The sequence below is a fragment of the Trachinotus anak genome, unplaced genomic scaffold (assembly GCF_046630095.1).
Source record: "Trachinotus anak isolate AG129_WGS33_773 ecotype Australia unplaced genomic scaffold, CSIRO_AGI_Tana_v1 ptg000009l, whole genome shotgun sequence".
Lineage (NCBI taxonomy): Eukaryota > Metazoa > Chordata > Actinopteri > Carangiformes > Carangidae > Trachinotus > Trachinotus anak.
The window spans coordinates 14,017,811-14,034,511 of NW_027273860.1; the positions used below are offsets into that span (position 1 = coordinate 14,017,811).

General features: G+C 40.5%; 1 protein-coding gene across 2 annotated transcripts in view; it reads right to left on the reverse strand.

The window, feature by feature from the left end:
- Window positions 1-16,701, reverse strand: part of ctnnd2a (catenin (cadherin-associated protein), delta 2a) — a 249,987-nt gene that overhangs the window by 149,361 nt on the left and 83,925 nt on the right. The gene's annotated exons all lie outside the window — the stretch shown is intronic.

Below are 16,701 nucleotides of genomic sequence, written 5' to 3' on the forward strand. Positions count from 1 at the left end.
TTCACTTGCTCAGTCTGCCATTTGTTTGAATTTATAAGAGGTTGTAAGTGAACACAATGTACTCCCCACAACAGCAAACTCCTGGGATAGATTTAACACTTTTCAATAATCAACCTATTCCCTCGTAGTCAGACTGGTTGTGTCTGGAAATAATAATGTGGTCATGTACTGTATACTCTTGCCTTGCTGGACCTATAATGTGAAAATGAATAATATTCATGATCTGTTACGTAAATACATGGTGTAGGTGTGTGTTTGTGTAGGTGTATATGATGATGAGGCTGTTCACACAGGCTGCATGAATACATAGGTACAGTATGTGGGAATTTATGCATACATATGATTGATTGATGAGAATGATGTGATGTGACATGAACTGGGGCCCTGGGGCTGAGGTTTTAATTAACTGGTAGGAGAGGAGCTGGCTGGTCCAGCCATCGCAATATATCACCGTGTCTGGTCCACAGTGACTCCTAGAGCACACACACACACACACACACACACACACACACACACACACACACACACACACACACACACACACACACACACAGAGCCATCTGGCTATAGCATGGTGCAGCTAACTTGTGAGATCGTGTGTGATTGCACTGTCTCTCTTTGTGCCTGCTACCACTGCAAAGTTGCTAATTCTTACCATTTTTCCAGGTTATCACCAATAGGCTCCAAATGTGTAGAAGTCAACACTGGCTAACACGAATAGGTATGATTTAGTGATGGAGTGATGTGTGTTTGGTCCAGTTTTCTGTATAACTGCACCCACACAACACAAATACAGAAAGCTAAATAAGCTAATCACTGTTTGGTTGTTTTACAATTTTAATTGTGCTGTTTTTATTAAAGGGTGAACATGTCTATTCAGTCCACATTTTACTTTAACAGTGACAAATGACAAACAAATAAATGTGCCTCCAATATATTTTCAACCAAGGAAAATTACACCTACACTGTGTTCTTTCACATATATATATATCCTGAGAAGTATTTTTTTTTCTCATTACAAAATCTCATTACAAAATGCTGATAGTGATAAAATTGGATAAAATAATAAAAAAGATTGTGTTAATGACAGTGGTTCGACAATAAATGTGTGAATTTATATTGTACCTAGAACCTTCTGCACTGTAGGTGTGAATGATAAAGAGTAACAACTTCCAGGATTTTTTAAAACAGTGAAATATCACTGTAAGTATTCAAACATCACAATGTTAATATTTACGGATTCTGTCTATTTGATTACATACTCAGTGTACATTGGGTGATTTTAGCTTTCTTTTTACTTTTGAAGACGTGTCATGTCTACCTTGATTTTTCGAGATCAAGCCCTCTTTAACAGCAAAAAAAGAAAGAGCTGGAATTTGATGTGCTTACTGCATCTTCTTCTATAAAAGTTTCTTCATCATTTTACACTACAGTCACTGTCTTTGCTCTCTTCATCTTGACTCATCTCATCTAGAGAGAAGAGCACAGAAACAGACTCTTTATGTGTGGAAAATAGCCGGGGGAGCCAGCTGAGGGCTAGAACCTCAGAGTAGATGTCAACCTTAGCACATTTAACCTAGCAATGAGACAGGTGGCATCTTAGAAAGATAATAAGAAGCAGACAAGCATAAACATTACTTTCAAAATTTTACAGAAGATACACACACAGTCTTCAACGTGATTGCAAGTTTGAGTTTATAAAACCGCTTGTCATGAGCAAGTCTCAAAGGACATTAGGAAATTAAAATACACAAAAAGGAGAAAGTATTAAGAAGAAACAAAAAGTAGACACAACTAATCAAATTGCCACAAAGCAAAATGACAAACTTGGGGAACAACCACATGTCAACACCAGGACATTTAGACACTTAGACTCAGAGATGAACTGAATGGTCAAGGTCACTGATATATATCTACTGATGTATATCTACTGTAAAACTTTGAAAGTAATGTTTATGCTTGTGTGCTTCTTATTATCTTTCTAAGATGCCGCCTGTCTCGTTGCTAGCTTAAATGTGCTAAGGTTGGGATCTACTCTGAGGTTCTGGCCCTCAGGTGCCTCTGGCTGTTTTCCACAAAAAAAGAGTCTGTTTCTCTGCTCTTCTCTCTAGATGAGATGAATCAAGATGAAAAGAGAGCAAAGAAAGTGACTGTAGTGTAAAGGAATGGGGCAGACAGACGGACGGACAACCCGAAAACATATTGCCTTCAGGCATAAAAAGTAGTTTAAATACAATATATGGTAATATGCTAGAACCGATATTTTTATTATTGTTCTTTCAGAAATCCCTTAATATGTAAACACTGTACACTCTGCAACTCTTTGTACTGCTCACATACAAGTTGAAATCTGTAAACTATGACTCTCCACAAAATCTCATCTAAATTATGTCAGTCTTGAGTCATCGAGTGACTCCCACCACCCAGGCTGCCGTCTGACTCATATGGTTGCAATGCAAACAAAAATCGATTTCGGAGCATCCAGAGCAGGTGATAAAAGTCACAATGAAAAGTGTAATCAAATCATCCGGTTATGGCTCCTGGGAGGATTCTGCCCCCACATCCAACCCCTGGCCTACAGGAAATAAACTTGCTCACTTTTTTGTGTACTCTATGCTCTCCGAAGTATTTGTGGGAATATGATGCTTTGTTCAGCGCAGTATAGAGGATGCACTGCTTTATGTTTCAATTAATGAATCCAATCGATCATTTGTCTTGTCTTTCTGTTTGGTTTCAAGCTGCAGAAGGCTTTAGTAGCCTGCTCACGTAGCCACCAGAGGTAACGTTGCAGAAAAAGGCCTCGAGTCTAAACAGATAGTTTGTCTTTTTTTGTTGATTTTTTGTCCTCTCCACATTGTTGTTACGTATTAATGACAAAGTGTTGGCGAGGTTTTCAAAGATAAACTGAAGAACTTTGTGAAAGGAGGAGGACAGGCACAGTTGTGTGCACACAGACAGACACCAAAACCACCTGTCCCTGGGACGCATACACACACAACCCTGTCACCCACATAGCCTCCACTCCACAAGTGCAAAACTTCTCCTTAAACTGCTCCAGGCATTGATACCTTTGGCCTCAGGGTATGGTGCCTCAGAAGGACAAACTCACTTATATGCTCTCTCTCTCTTGCCTGCTTGCTCTCTCAGTCTCACTGTGTTTCTCATTCACACAGAGATATACACATGCAACTCAAAGCTTTCTGAGGCCTTCCAGCACAGACTCTTTTGAGGACTTCAGTAAGGGGACAGAAACTTGAAAACAGTCATGTTTCTAAGTCTTGCATGTCAGTGGCAACATGCATATTCACTGAGAAAAATATCTTCTTTACTGCCTCTGCTTTCATTTTTCAGTTTGTTTTTTTCCACCAACATATTCTTTGAGAGCATCTCTGGGGCACTTTACTGACCTAAAACACATTGCATTTCCTACAACTTCTTCACAATAAAAACATCCTTGAAAAACACTCGTCTATGGATAGCTTTTGGTGCAAAACAGCCACAGTAGGAAAAGCCCCAGCATGTATTAGCAGTAACTTAACACACCATGACTCGGCACAGCTATCCCCCACTGTGAGGCTATAGTGGAAATGTATCTCATCACTGTTTGGAGCAGCACAGCTAAAACCAACCAATGTGGGCTAGAGTGAAAACCCTACAAGTCCCTGGACATTATCATTAACAGCATTACCTGCAGTGCTGGATATAAATATATCCAGTGGATGTGAATGAAATTGGTGGTTGAGCCAACCTGAACAAAAAGCTGTAGGTACCTGTGTTAGTGGAGTATCAAACTGTTCATGTCATTCCCTTTAACCAACGCATGTGGTCTCATCCATTTAACTGTTTGGCTGGACCACAACAGCGGAGCTCTTTAATCTGGAACATCCTTGACTGACTAACTAACTAATCATTTTCCCACAATTGGTCAACACAGTGCCTCGTCACTGAATTTAGTTACTGGTGCAGACAGATCATATCAGGGGGTGTTTACAGGCTGCAGTGTTGTTAACTTAGCACATTGTCATTAGCTTTAGAGACTTTTTTTTCAAACAAGACCGGCTATAAAGCTGGTACATGACTGGACTGTATATGGATGCCAACCAGGGCCTTAGGGCTACACCTCTTGTTATGGGCAGTCTACCGAGCTGCTTTGGTTTCCCGGCTGCTCAGGAACTGCAGGGAAGTGGACAAACGCTTCCATTACACTGAGCCTCACCTCCTTTATGACAATTACTTTTGTTTCATGTATCATTATTACTAAAGGAGGCACAGGAATAACTAAACATAGGAAACTGAGAAAGACAGAGCAGGAGAGGTGGAGGGAGAGAGAAAAGAATCAGGAAATTAAAATTAAAATTAAAATAAGATATAATATTTACAACAAAGACGTGGGATGTTTACAATAATAATAAAGACATGGGGAATGTAGTGCAAAAAATAGAGAAAATGTAAAAAATACATAAATATATTCTGTATAGATATTTACACTGTGAAATGTAACAGAATGAGCAGTAGTTCTATAGGGGGGTGGGGGGATCGGGGGGATCAGTGACAGTTGGGCTCTCTAGCCTTGTTGATAAGGCTGATAGCAGATGGGAAGAAGCTGTTTTTGTGGTGAGAGGTTTTGGTCCTGAAGGACCGCAGCCTCCTGCCAGAGGGGAGTGACTCGAAGAGTTTGTGTCCAGGGTGGGAGGGGTCAGCTACAATCTTCCCTGCACGCCTCAGGGTCCTGGAGGCGTACAGGTCCTGGAGGGATGGTAGATTGCAGCCAATCACCCTCTCAGCAGAGTAGATGATACGCTGCTGTCTGCTTTTGTCCTTCTCCGTGGCAGCAGCGTACCAGATGGTGATGGAGGAGGTGAGGATGGACTCAATGATGGAGGTGTAGAAGTTCACCATCATAGTCCTTGGCAGGTTGAACTTCTTCAACTGCCTCAAGAAGTACATCCTCTGCTGGGCTTTCTTGATGAGGGAGCTGATGTTCAGCTCCCACTTGAGATCCTGTGTGATGGTAGTTCCCAAGAAGCGGAAATGCTCCACGGTGGCCATGGGGGAGTCGCACAGGGTGATGGGGGTGGGTGGGGCTGGGCTCTTCCTGAAGTCCACTATCATCTCCACTATCTTCAGAGCGTTAAGCTCTAGGTTCTTCTGCCCGGTGAGGGCAGACTCATCGCCATCAGAGATGAGTCCAATGAGGGTGGAGTCATCTGCGAACTTCAGGAGCTTGACAGACTGATGGCTGGAGGTGCAGGTGTTGGTGTACAGGGCGAAGAGCAGAGGAGAAAGAACGCAGCCTTGCGGGGATCCAGTGCTGATGGTCTGGGAGTCAGACACGTGCTTTCCTAGCTTCACGTGCTGCCTCCTGTCGGACAGGAAGTCGGTGATCCACCTGCAGGTGGAGTCAGGCACGCTCAGCTGGGAGAGCTTGTCCTGCTGCAGAGCCGGAATGATGGTGTTGAAGGCAGCACTGAAGTCCACAAACAGGATCCTGGCATAGGTCCCTGAGGAGTCCAGGTGCTGGAGGATGAAGTGGAGAGCCATGTTGACAGCATCGTCTACAGACCTGTTGGCTCTGTAGGTGAATTGTAGGGGGTCCAGGAGTGGGTCAGTGATGGATTTGAGGTGGGACAAGACAAGGCGTTCAAATGACTTCATAACCACAGAGGTCAGGGCAATGGGTCTGTAATCATTAATCCTGTGAGCCTTGGTTTTTTGGGGACAGGGATGATGGTGGAGGATTTGAAGCAGGCTGGCACATGGCATCTCATCATCATTGGCAACTGCTAGTATGAGGCTTCGTACTATACTATAAACATAATATAAATATAAATATATAATATAAATACTGTGAGTCTGAGCAAGTATAAAAAGAGGGAGTTGAAAATAAAAAACCCACCTCTAATAAAAGTCTGTTATGTGCTGGAGTTGAGGTAAATAAAATATTAACTATTGTGGATCCCAGACAGAGGCTGTGCTCCGTGTGACAAACAAAATAAGAAATATTTTTGTTTTATTTTGTTTATATCCTGTTTCTATGTTGGTTTTATATTACACAGTGAATGTGAGAAGTCATATATAATTGCTGCAGGAAAACATGGATATTCCTGTGAAATTACCTACTTTTATATTCCATTTATATTTCTGGAAATCCTAAGACATTTTTTATCAAATCCCAAGATTCCCCCTGTATGGAAATTCCATATCTATCAACTATGACTTAAGTTTCAGTATTGTGGGTCAAATAGAGGCATAATATTGACTGATGAATTCATTTGTAACATTACAAGTAATCACTTTCTGTAATGGATCTCCACTGTGATCACTGTGTTTTGTACTATAACTGTTATAAATTACAGTTGGCATCTTTTGAAACCGGCTTATTTTAATCCTGTTAAATGGAAACCTTTTCTCCCCAACACTGATCGCGCTGTCATCACACACACTCGAACACATGCCTACAAGATGGCAAGCAGGCAGACAGGCAGGCAGCGCAGTTAAACACACACACACACACACACACACAAACACACACACACACACACACACATACACACAAAACACCACAAATGCTGCATATTAAAAGGCACAATAATAGTCTGTCAAGCTTTTTGAGTGTGTGATCCATTAAACACCTCAGTGTATGGATGAATGCACACACACTTTTCACACTTTTTTCAGCCATTCCTGTTGAATTGGCAGCAAAGTAGAGACTGCAATCCTACATTAGTACATGCCAATAACTGCCTTCACTGACCTGACACACACACTTCTTCAACAATTACATGCACCAAAGTCAAAAGGTGTGCCAAACCAACTGATACAAAGACACACTGAAATGTTTTATGTAATAAGATCAGGGTGAAAACAAAGTGTATCGCCTAAGCACTGATCAGGCCCAGCAAGAAAACCTACTGTTTCTTTGACTAATAAGGAAACAATAAACACATAAAAAACAAATGATGCAGTATCCCTTTCGGGAAAACGCCAAAGGCAGCAGCGAGATGCATCGTATTTCCATGTTTTGTTGAAATGTGACCAGAGCTCTCTGAGTGACGTGGATAAGCAAACAGAGGAACCTGCTGCACAATCACAAAATATTATCATGGAGGACTATTATGGCTAATAATGTCAAAACAAAGAAAAAACATATAACCCATGATCAAAAAGCCATCAGGTGTCTTATTGTATAACATCTGGGGATACATTACCTTCCACAGCATTAATAATCTAATTTCTCCTCCATCTCTTTGTGCCTCTCTCCCTCTTCCCTCTGCTCTTACTCCACACCTTACTTTTTTGAATCAGTCTCTTCCTTGCTCTTTTTTTTTTTATCTCTCTCTGTCTGTGTTTTCTCTCCCAGTTTCTTTTTGTCACACTCTCTCTGTTTTTCCCTCTCTGTCTGCCACTCTGGCATGGTTTTGTTGGTTCTTATCTATTCTCCCCACTATCTGGTGCTGAGGGAAGATAAGCATGCATTTGCATGTTTAATGAACCAAACACCCCTGATTCCCCTCAGCATGAGGACACGCACATACACATGGGTGCACACACATACACACACTGCTGCTGCTGCTGTTGGCCCTGCAGGCCTCCATCTCCTTGCAACTGACATGGAGTCACCAGCTGCTGACTCCTACAGGAACAAACATGGCCTATCTATCCGCCTTCACATCGACAGCTGGAATGACAGGCAGTGGACATTATTGGGCCTAATCAAATACTTTCAGAACATAAAGGAAATGATATAAAATAGTGGCAAAAACAACTCAATCACGTATTTGATCCTTAAGAGAGAACTTAACGACTGAATACCTGATGAAGAACACTGACAAAATCCTTGAGGGTAGAAACAGGATGTAACAGGCCCTTTAGCATTAGAATGAAGGAGACAATCTCTGTGCAAAATCCAGAAATCTGTTATTTATATTTTGACAAAATAATACTCTCAGGTCCACAGTCTCACAGGCTGTAAACAAATATGTGTAATCTCTCAACAGGAAAATAAAATAGTGAATACCTTTTCTGTGATTATTTGCTTTTGCTTAAACTGTTTTACTGTTATACAGTGTCACCCTGGTTGTATTGCAAACTGAAAATAAGTCAGTTAGAAAGAGACACCAGAGCTAGTCAAATTCAGTATCCTCCAAGTTTGAAAACCTGAACCGCATTTATTCACTCAGTTGAGATTTTTCTCTCACACTAATTTCTGTGTGGTTCTGTTAAACATATTGTCGCCCTGGGATAAATTTGACAGCTGTCTGCTAGATGAGATTTGTCCAAAATATGAAAACAGTTGTTGGCAAAAAAAAAAAAAAAAAAAATATTAGCAAAATAAGACAGATTCTTCCTTCACGATAGATGAGATGAGAGAGAAAAAAAAAAAGCAGGCACTGTGTTCATCATAAGGAAGAAGATGAACCTCAAAAATTGGCTATGCAGCTACCCATCAAAATGACAAACATTAATGTGCAACGACTTGCATTAGCACTCCATTTGGTTTCATGTTGAAGCAGATTGTTTCTTTACAATGTGGCAGAGCATTTACTGATGTTCAAGAAATCATCCATTGACTGGACAAGCAGAATTTAAACGCCTAGTATACTCAGTATTCACTGGATGTACCTAAATGTCCCCGAGCAACAACTAATCGCTAACTCAGTGACCTCTGACTTCAGTGTTCATTATGATTAGCAACATTAATAAAATATCACGTATTAAATCTTAGCAATTTCATTGAAAGAACGGCTAACCAGGCTGCTAGCAATGCTATCAAGTGATCATAGGAGAACAAAAAGCAAAAGGAAGGTAGGTTTTCTCCATATACAGTGAAATGTGTTTTGTGAGGGGGAAAAAAAATGCACTCACTGAAACGCGAGAAGCCAAGAAATAATTTAAGCGCAAAGACAAATAGATAGGAGGGAGAGATGAAACAACACAGAGAGGGACAGACAGAAAGATAGACAGCGGGGACGAGAGCAGTGTGAGAGATGTTGCCACCTGCCACCATTTTTCTCGTCTCCTCTTGGAAATGCATCATCAGTCATTAGGGGGAAGCATGACTCGTGGTATCATCACTCAGCCACATACACACACACACGCACACACAAACACAAGGTGTATTTTAAGGTGTAATGCAGCGGCCTATAATTTGAGTTCCCTCTATGCAGCATTTTGCTGAGCTTATAAAACCGCCTGCAGCTAATGGTGTGATGGATCCCTCTATTATCACTCAACGTAGGAGACGAGAGTGGGGTGTAGTGAGATAAAGGAATGTAATTGGACAGTATTTTAGCCGTGGCAAAAACAGGAAGGTGGTCAGGGACAGAAAGAGAGCATGTAAAAAGCCGTAAAATGATATCTGCATGATGAGGTCTAGAAGCTGTCCAAATGTGATGGACCTGTCCTATAAATTAAATCAAAACATAACTGTGTCTGCAAAGCCATTTCAGTTTCATGTGATGTATCAAACATGGACAAAAATAGAATATACTAAGTTCATACAGTAAAAAATGACAAGATTTTAAAAGTGACTTTAAAAAAGACCATTTTTTGAGTACAGGATAAACATCAGTCGCTTCGTCCATCATTTTAGCCCAGACTGAAATATCTCAACATCTCTTTTTCGTCTTCAAAATTATTGGATGGAATTCTATGAAATTTGGTCCAGCTGTTCATGTTCCTCACAGGATGAATCTAGTACCATCTTCAAGTGAAGTATGCCTTAGTGGAGCCTCACAGAGCCACTGGCGTGGCTGTAGACTCTTAGTCTTATTAAAAGAGTGATGTCAAATGGGCTTTGAAGACAAGATAAGAAGAAGCGGGAAGAGAGAAAAGTTACAGAGAAGTGAGGAAATTGGATGAAACTGAGAATAGACAAAAGTTGATGAAGAGAAGAGAAGAGAAGAGAAGAGAAGAGAAGCTAGAACAAGTTAGACAAAACCTGATTCAATGACAAACAACCAGGGGACTTTCTCTAAATGTTTCTGGCATTCCCTGTGTGCCTGGGGTCTGTTAGTTGCTGTGATCAACTCTAAAGTGTGTGAGGACTAAGCCTATACCAGTGGTGTGAATGCCTGATCCTCGGGGTAGGACAACTTTATAGTCTAGTAAGTGTGTTTGCCCCTGAGAAAAGTCTCGGGCACAGGCTGAGGAAATGTGAAGCTATGTGTGTGGGTGTGTTCACACACACAGCACAAAGAGTGGAGCTGGTCCCTGCTGGTGTAGAACTAAATGTCACAGCTTGATTAGAATAAATAGTCTTATATAGGCTGTGGGACTGGGCACCAACATACAGCAGGGCAAGCATTTGTGTGTGGTGAGTTATTGCTCTTGTTCGCCGATCCTCTTCACTCCCTCTCTCCCTCCTGCTCACTCTTGGACACTCAGGCTTTACCTTTCTCTGACCTACCCAAGGGGTCTTTGGGCAGATGTGTAAGTCTGAACGACACAATCAGAAAGCTGTTACTGCCTCAGGGCATGAACTTTACACCTCACTCTCCCTCCCTCTTGCTCTCTCTCTCACTTTCATACACACACACACACACACACCATATACAGCATGCAAACAACTCAATAAAAGCAATTCAAATATTGTGTGCACACGTGTCTGTGTGTGTGCTGCAAAAGTTTATTAATCAGGGATCAGAGTGCCTGAGTGCCCATTTGTTTCTTTGTTACTGTATCCTTGTCACTCCCACAATAAACATAACATGCACTGACACATATAAAACCACTTGTTATCACTCTCTCTCCTTCTCTGTGTCTTGTGATTCTTAGTTACACACTTAAACCATCAACGGCGGCAGAAAAAAAATCAGTGACGCCTGAAGCAGGGATCTGTCTGTTTAGAGACAGACATAATCCACATGCTTCAAATCACGAGCATCATTAATACATGACAGCAGGATACAGAAATGATAAGGGCAGACAGAATGTCTGGCACTGACTGATTATCATATACATACACACCTACACCTGTTCTTAATCTCCAATACTGGACGTACTGCGCTGCAAATGACGTGACTAAATGGAGAGTCAATTCATTTTGCACAGTGATAATACAGTAAAATAACATCAGTTAAACATAAGGTTGAAAACTGGAGAGGATAGAGAGAAAGATGTGTAAAGCAAGAGAAAGACAAATGTGGGAGGAAAAAAACAATGAGAACAAGCAAAAGACAGAGAGCAAGAGAACAGGAAAGAAAATGAAAGATAATAAATCAATGAACCTATTCTGCGGCTGCCATGGGGTAATGAAAGCTATTTATTAGCCATCTCTCTCTTCCTCCCCCCACCCCCCAACTCTTTCTGCATTGCTTTCCCACACCCCCAGCAGTGATACTTCCATCTTCCATCTCTCTCTGCTAAATGCTAATAATTCCATTATGAACAACAAAACACCCACTTAGAGGTCACATTTGTTTCACTCAACTTCCCATGTCATCTGCATACCAACTGAGCGGCTGCCTACCTTGGCTGGGATTCCTGTTATCTGATGTGACCTTTCCGCTTTAAAATAATTGGCAAATTACGACAGACTTTCACGTGCTATGACCTTCTTAATTAATGACATGTCTTTACAACAACTGCACTTTCTCTCTCTCTCTCTCTCTCTCTCAATATGCATCGTTTGTTTTAAAACAGAACTGATTGCTGTAATATCCACAATTTACCATGCATCATATCATTATGCATAAATACTAAGCCACAAGACATGAAGCTGGTACTATGTTTGCTCGTAGCCAGTGGAATATGACTATAGCATAATTAAATTTAGCCAGTGAATCCATGAGCTTATGTGACATCTCATATATGGCTTTGATAATCCTCTGCCCCGAGTCACGATTAGCTTAGTAGCTAGCTATTTATTACAGTATAACAGTTTAATGCACTAATAATGTGACTCAGAATACCCAACAAGGTCACTGCACGGCAGACGAAGGCCGGGGGACCTAATGATCTGAATCTGCCCAGAAACTGACATTTATCTGCCTTATATCTCAGTAAGCTGCAAAAACAGTCTGCTAAGAAGAAGAAGAAGAAGAAGAAGAAGAAGAAGAAGAAGAAGAAGAAGAAGAAGAAGAAGAAGAAGAAGAAGAAGAAGTTCTGATGCACCGAGGTAAATCGCCTGGTAAAGAGCATACCATTAAGGCTCAGTCCTGGCAGCAGCCCAGGTTCAAAGCCAGCACAGTCTCTTTGTTGCATGTCATTCCTTGTATCTCTCTTTCTCTCCACTAACTTTCCTGTCTCTCTCTCTTACTGTTGCTGTTACAATAAAAACGAAACTGACAAAAAATAATCAAAAAAAAGAAGAAATTTCACGAATGAATTATTTTACTGTTAACAACTATAACGCCTCCAATGGAAAGCCATAAGTGGAGGCTGCTACATAAACAGATATTGAATGACAATGACAGTGAAACACAGCTGTAATGATTCTGTCTTCACAGGAAAAGTTAGAATTGTTCACACATACTTCAAATTAATAAACACAAAAAATCATCTTACATTTGAATACATTATATTGCATTATATGCATTATATGCATTATATGCATTATATTGTTTTATAACTCATTTGTTACCATTTATTTTCTATACTGCTTATGACTGCTAAATAGGGGGCTTAAAGAGAAGTGTTAGCGGCCAAGGTCCATTTTAAGCTGGAGCCAATCAGTTTTCACAATAATTCCAACATTTCAGGTTTATTAAGTTATTCAATTTAGTTGATGTTAAAGCTTGTTTAAAAAGTTTTACCCTCACTTCTACGCAATTTAAAACCTACTTTGTTCATCTCCATATGTTGAGTTCTCCCAGTCTTGACAACTCTTAATCCTTCTAGAGTATATTATATATCACTGATAAATGACACGTCACAGTGAATTATTGTATTGAAATCACTTCCTCTACATACTCAGCTAGTCGGTGAAATCATCTTCACTTGCAGGATACACAGTGTCATATCCTATTTTCATCTTTATGTGATTTGGTGGTCTATAACTCACTTTGTTTTGGCATCTTCGTAATGGTGAAAATAGATTAAACAAATTGAAATCCATCAACCATAAATTCAGTGGTATAGCCCTTTAGAAGAGCACTGAACGCAAAGCTCGAGCTGCACAGCCAGTCAGGCAGAAAAGACAGCAGGAGCAAATGTTTCCCACTGGCTCCCACTTACCACTAATGTTAGAAAAATGATAAATTAGTCTCGGCATGGCGTTTGGAGTAAACGTGTTTGCACGTGGGTGTGTGTGTGTGTGCTGGTGTGTGTTTCCTTCTTGTAAAGTGTTGTGTCGCATGCCAACAGTTCACAGTGTGAACAGATGTTAGTCAGTAATGCCCTGGGTTTCCGCACCACAGTCAGGCATTTTTTTAGGGTCCTCAGCTCTGAGGAGGAGTCCATGGAGATGCCTGAATTGCTTCATCGAGCGGAACTCAACTAAGGACACGCAGGCTCGCAGCGGCTGCCAAGAACACAAACAGACACGCAAACACAAACACGGCACTCACTCCAAGCATGTGCAATACAAACCCACAGAGGGAATACAAAACCCCACACATTTGGACCATTAACACACACAGACACACACACACACAAAACTACAGGGTACTGGGTAGCATGGGCACTTAAGTTCACTTTCTCCCTGTCAGGCTTCTAACATAGTAATGGACCCACTGCTGAGTTAACATGGTGGCTGCAGCTTGAGAATATAGACTGTCATGAAAGGAGAAACATAACTTTAGAATGATAATATCAGTGTAGGTTTTTCATGAAATGTCAAAAATGCTACATGGAATATATAAAATACTTTTATTTATCCACTTAACTGTATCCACTTTTTCCTTCAATCCAACTATGTCATCTGCCTTCCTTCATTTCTACCCTGTGCTCTATTATAACACCTTTTCACTCAGAGCCAGCCACTACACTATATTTAGCTGCTGCCTGTCACTGAGACCCTGATGAAGGAGGGGAAAATGAGTGGTGATGTTGGAGACCATGGGAAAGGTTAGTGCTGTCTCTTTGAATAGCATCAGACTGTCTCTGATCATTCACAGTTATATTGCAGACTGTAATATCTATACTTAGGCTTGGATCAAAAAAAAAAAAAAGAAAAGAAAAGAAGCACAAGGTAGAATAATCTGCATAAAAGATTATGTCAATCAAAACAGACAAAATAAAAGAAAAAATAGGCAAACTCAGAACTGAGTTGTCAGATCTGTGTATGCATAAGCACAAAAAGAAAGACAAATGCACATCACACTTTTCAGTTGACATGCATTGAAAAATTAGAGCACGCACAAGGATGGATGTGGACTCGGTGCCATATAGTGAGCTGTCAGCAGACAAACACTTAGCGAAACCAATCCTCTGTATCTGATGTGATGATGCAACTGTGAGACAGCAGACTTGACAGCAGACACACTATTACTGGCACGGACACATGCACAAGCAGATATTCTCACAAAAGTGTTGCAGGAAATGGCACATGAAGACTTGCCAGTAATGAAAATGTACACAAATAAAGTATATATTTGAAAGTTACAAGTGACGTGTGGGGTTCAGGTGGAAGATCAAGTTCTTCTGAGAGTAAAAACTACCTGAAAAAAAATTATTCAAGTAGATGCTGACAGCCACTCTAGGTGGATGAGTCTTCACTCTTTGCTTTATTAGTTGCCTCATTCAAAATTGTTGTTTGCATTCAAAAATATTGACTGGCTTGTCCAAAATCATCTTGGTTTTAAGTATTATGTGGTTTGTTTAGAGAAAAGTCATTTAACAATTTATCTTAGTATAATATAGTACAGTATATATACATTTATTAACTTAAGCACAGCGAGTGACAAAAACTGAACAGTCTCATTGGCATTTAAAAAAATCACAATAGGACACTTAAAAAACACATAAATACATATCGCTCACTAGAAGATGTATGATTACGGTTATAATAGCCACTTCTATTTAATGTATAGGCTTTTTGGCAAATTTTTCTTTTTTATAAATATGTGAAAGATAAAAGACAAAGTTTGTTTGATTTCTACTGTATACAGTTGCTGAATTAATTTGTGAATGAATTTATTCAGATATTCTATGTTATTTGTTGTTAGCATATTTGTGTCTCGTGGTGAAATTTGCACAGGCATTATTCACAATGTAAACATACCACAGTAAAGGCAGCTGCCTGAGGAAGTCGGAGGGATGCTGAATTTATATGAACCTGACTCTTTGACATGACAGTAAAATCCATGCAAACACAAGAACATACACATACACACAAATGCAGGCATGCACACACATATACACAGAACCCCAAAATTATACAAAGTACTTTACCCCACTTTCAACCAAATTTTACTTTTACTTTGGGTTTTTATTCAAGGGAGGCAAAGTCTCTTCGGGTGCGCTCACATGTGCATCAGTACCCTGGTTTTGACCCTTAACCTGTGTGTTATTATATTCGGAATAAAGCATTTACATGGAAAATCCTGATTAATTTCTCAACACTTCTGGAATCGTTCAGAAACCTGGATTAGGTGTTTACATACTACAGTGTCCTGGTTTCTGTCAGAGTACTCCAGGAAGTATACCCACATTTCTCAAAATAGGAACATGGTCTTATCCATTTGAAACTGGGATAAGCTCATTACGTGTGCAAAACATAACCAGGATACTGCAAAAACCCACTCAAAACCAGGATATTAGTGTGTATGTAAATGCACTCCATGATAGAAAATGTGAGGGAACAATCATTTAGTAACAGGAGAGAGGAAGATATTAAGTTCAAGGTTTGAACTGTTAGCATAAAATTCTAAATTTGCATGCTCGTCACAGACGTCTCTCCTTCATCTTTACTCCCTCTTTCTGCTAAGAGCTCTCTTTCCCTCATCTGAAAATAGTTTTAGCAGCAGAAAGGTCAGACTTAATAATTGGGGAACATATTGAAGTATTTTGAAGGGTGTCGGGGCTACGGCTAATATGCTAATTAATGCTATAATATGAGGAAAGAGGTTCCAGGAGGTGTGATACTATGACTTGACCCAAGTTTCTGTTGCAAAGCAAAGTCTCTGTGAGGACATTTTATGACCATGTACAGTATATGTGTTGGTGGAGCTGTGTGTTGTCACACCCTCAGCAATGCTGCCAATGGTTCTGTCACTGTACTTGTGATTTCAAGCCCTCAGCAAATGTCATGGCCTCTGTGTGTGTGTGTGTGTCAGTGCAATATGAGAGAGTGTGCACATTTGTGCATTTGTGAAATGTGTCATCATACTCATAATATTGTTATGTCATGAATTGGTCTGTGTGGTATGTGTGTTAAACATCCCTTAAGCTCTGTGTTATTTTACACCATGTAGCACCATCAGTGTGTGTAGCTGTGTGTGTGTGTGTGTGTGTGTGTGTGTGTGTGTGTGTGTGTGTGTGTGTGTGCACATTTATCCGGGTGTGTGTTTTTTTGTCTGCAACCTCAGTGTTGTCCCAACCCATCCTGCTGATAAATGCACTCCACAGCAGGGGGAATATAGTTCTTTTCCACTACCATCACTCCCCAGATCTGAGGAGAAAACACTCTGGGTGTGTATGCTGTAGTGTGTTTGTGTGCACGTGTGCGTGTGTCGGGTGAAGGTGTATAATGGTGCAGTCAGTGTCAGTGTCATGAAGGACACAGAACCTCTTCCATCATGCTCTAAGTTTACACAGTTA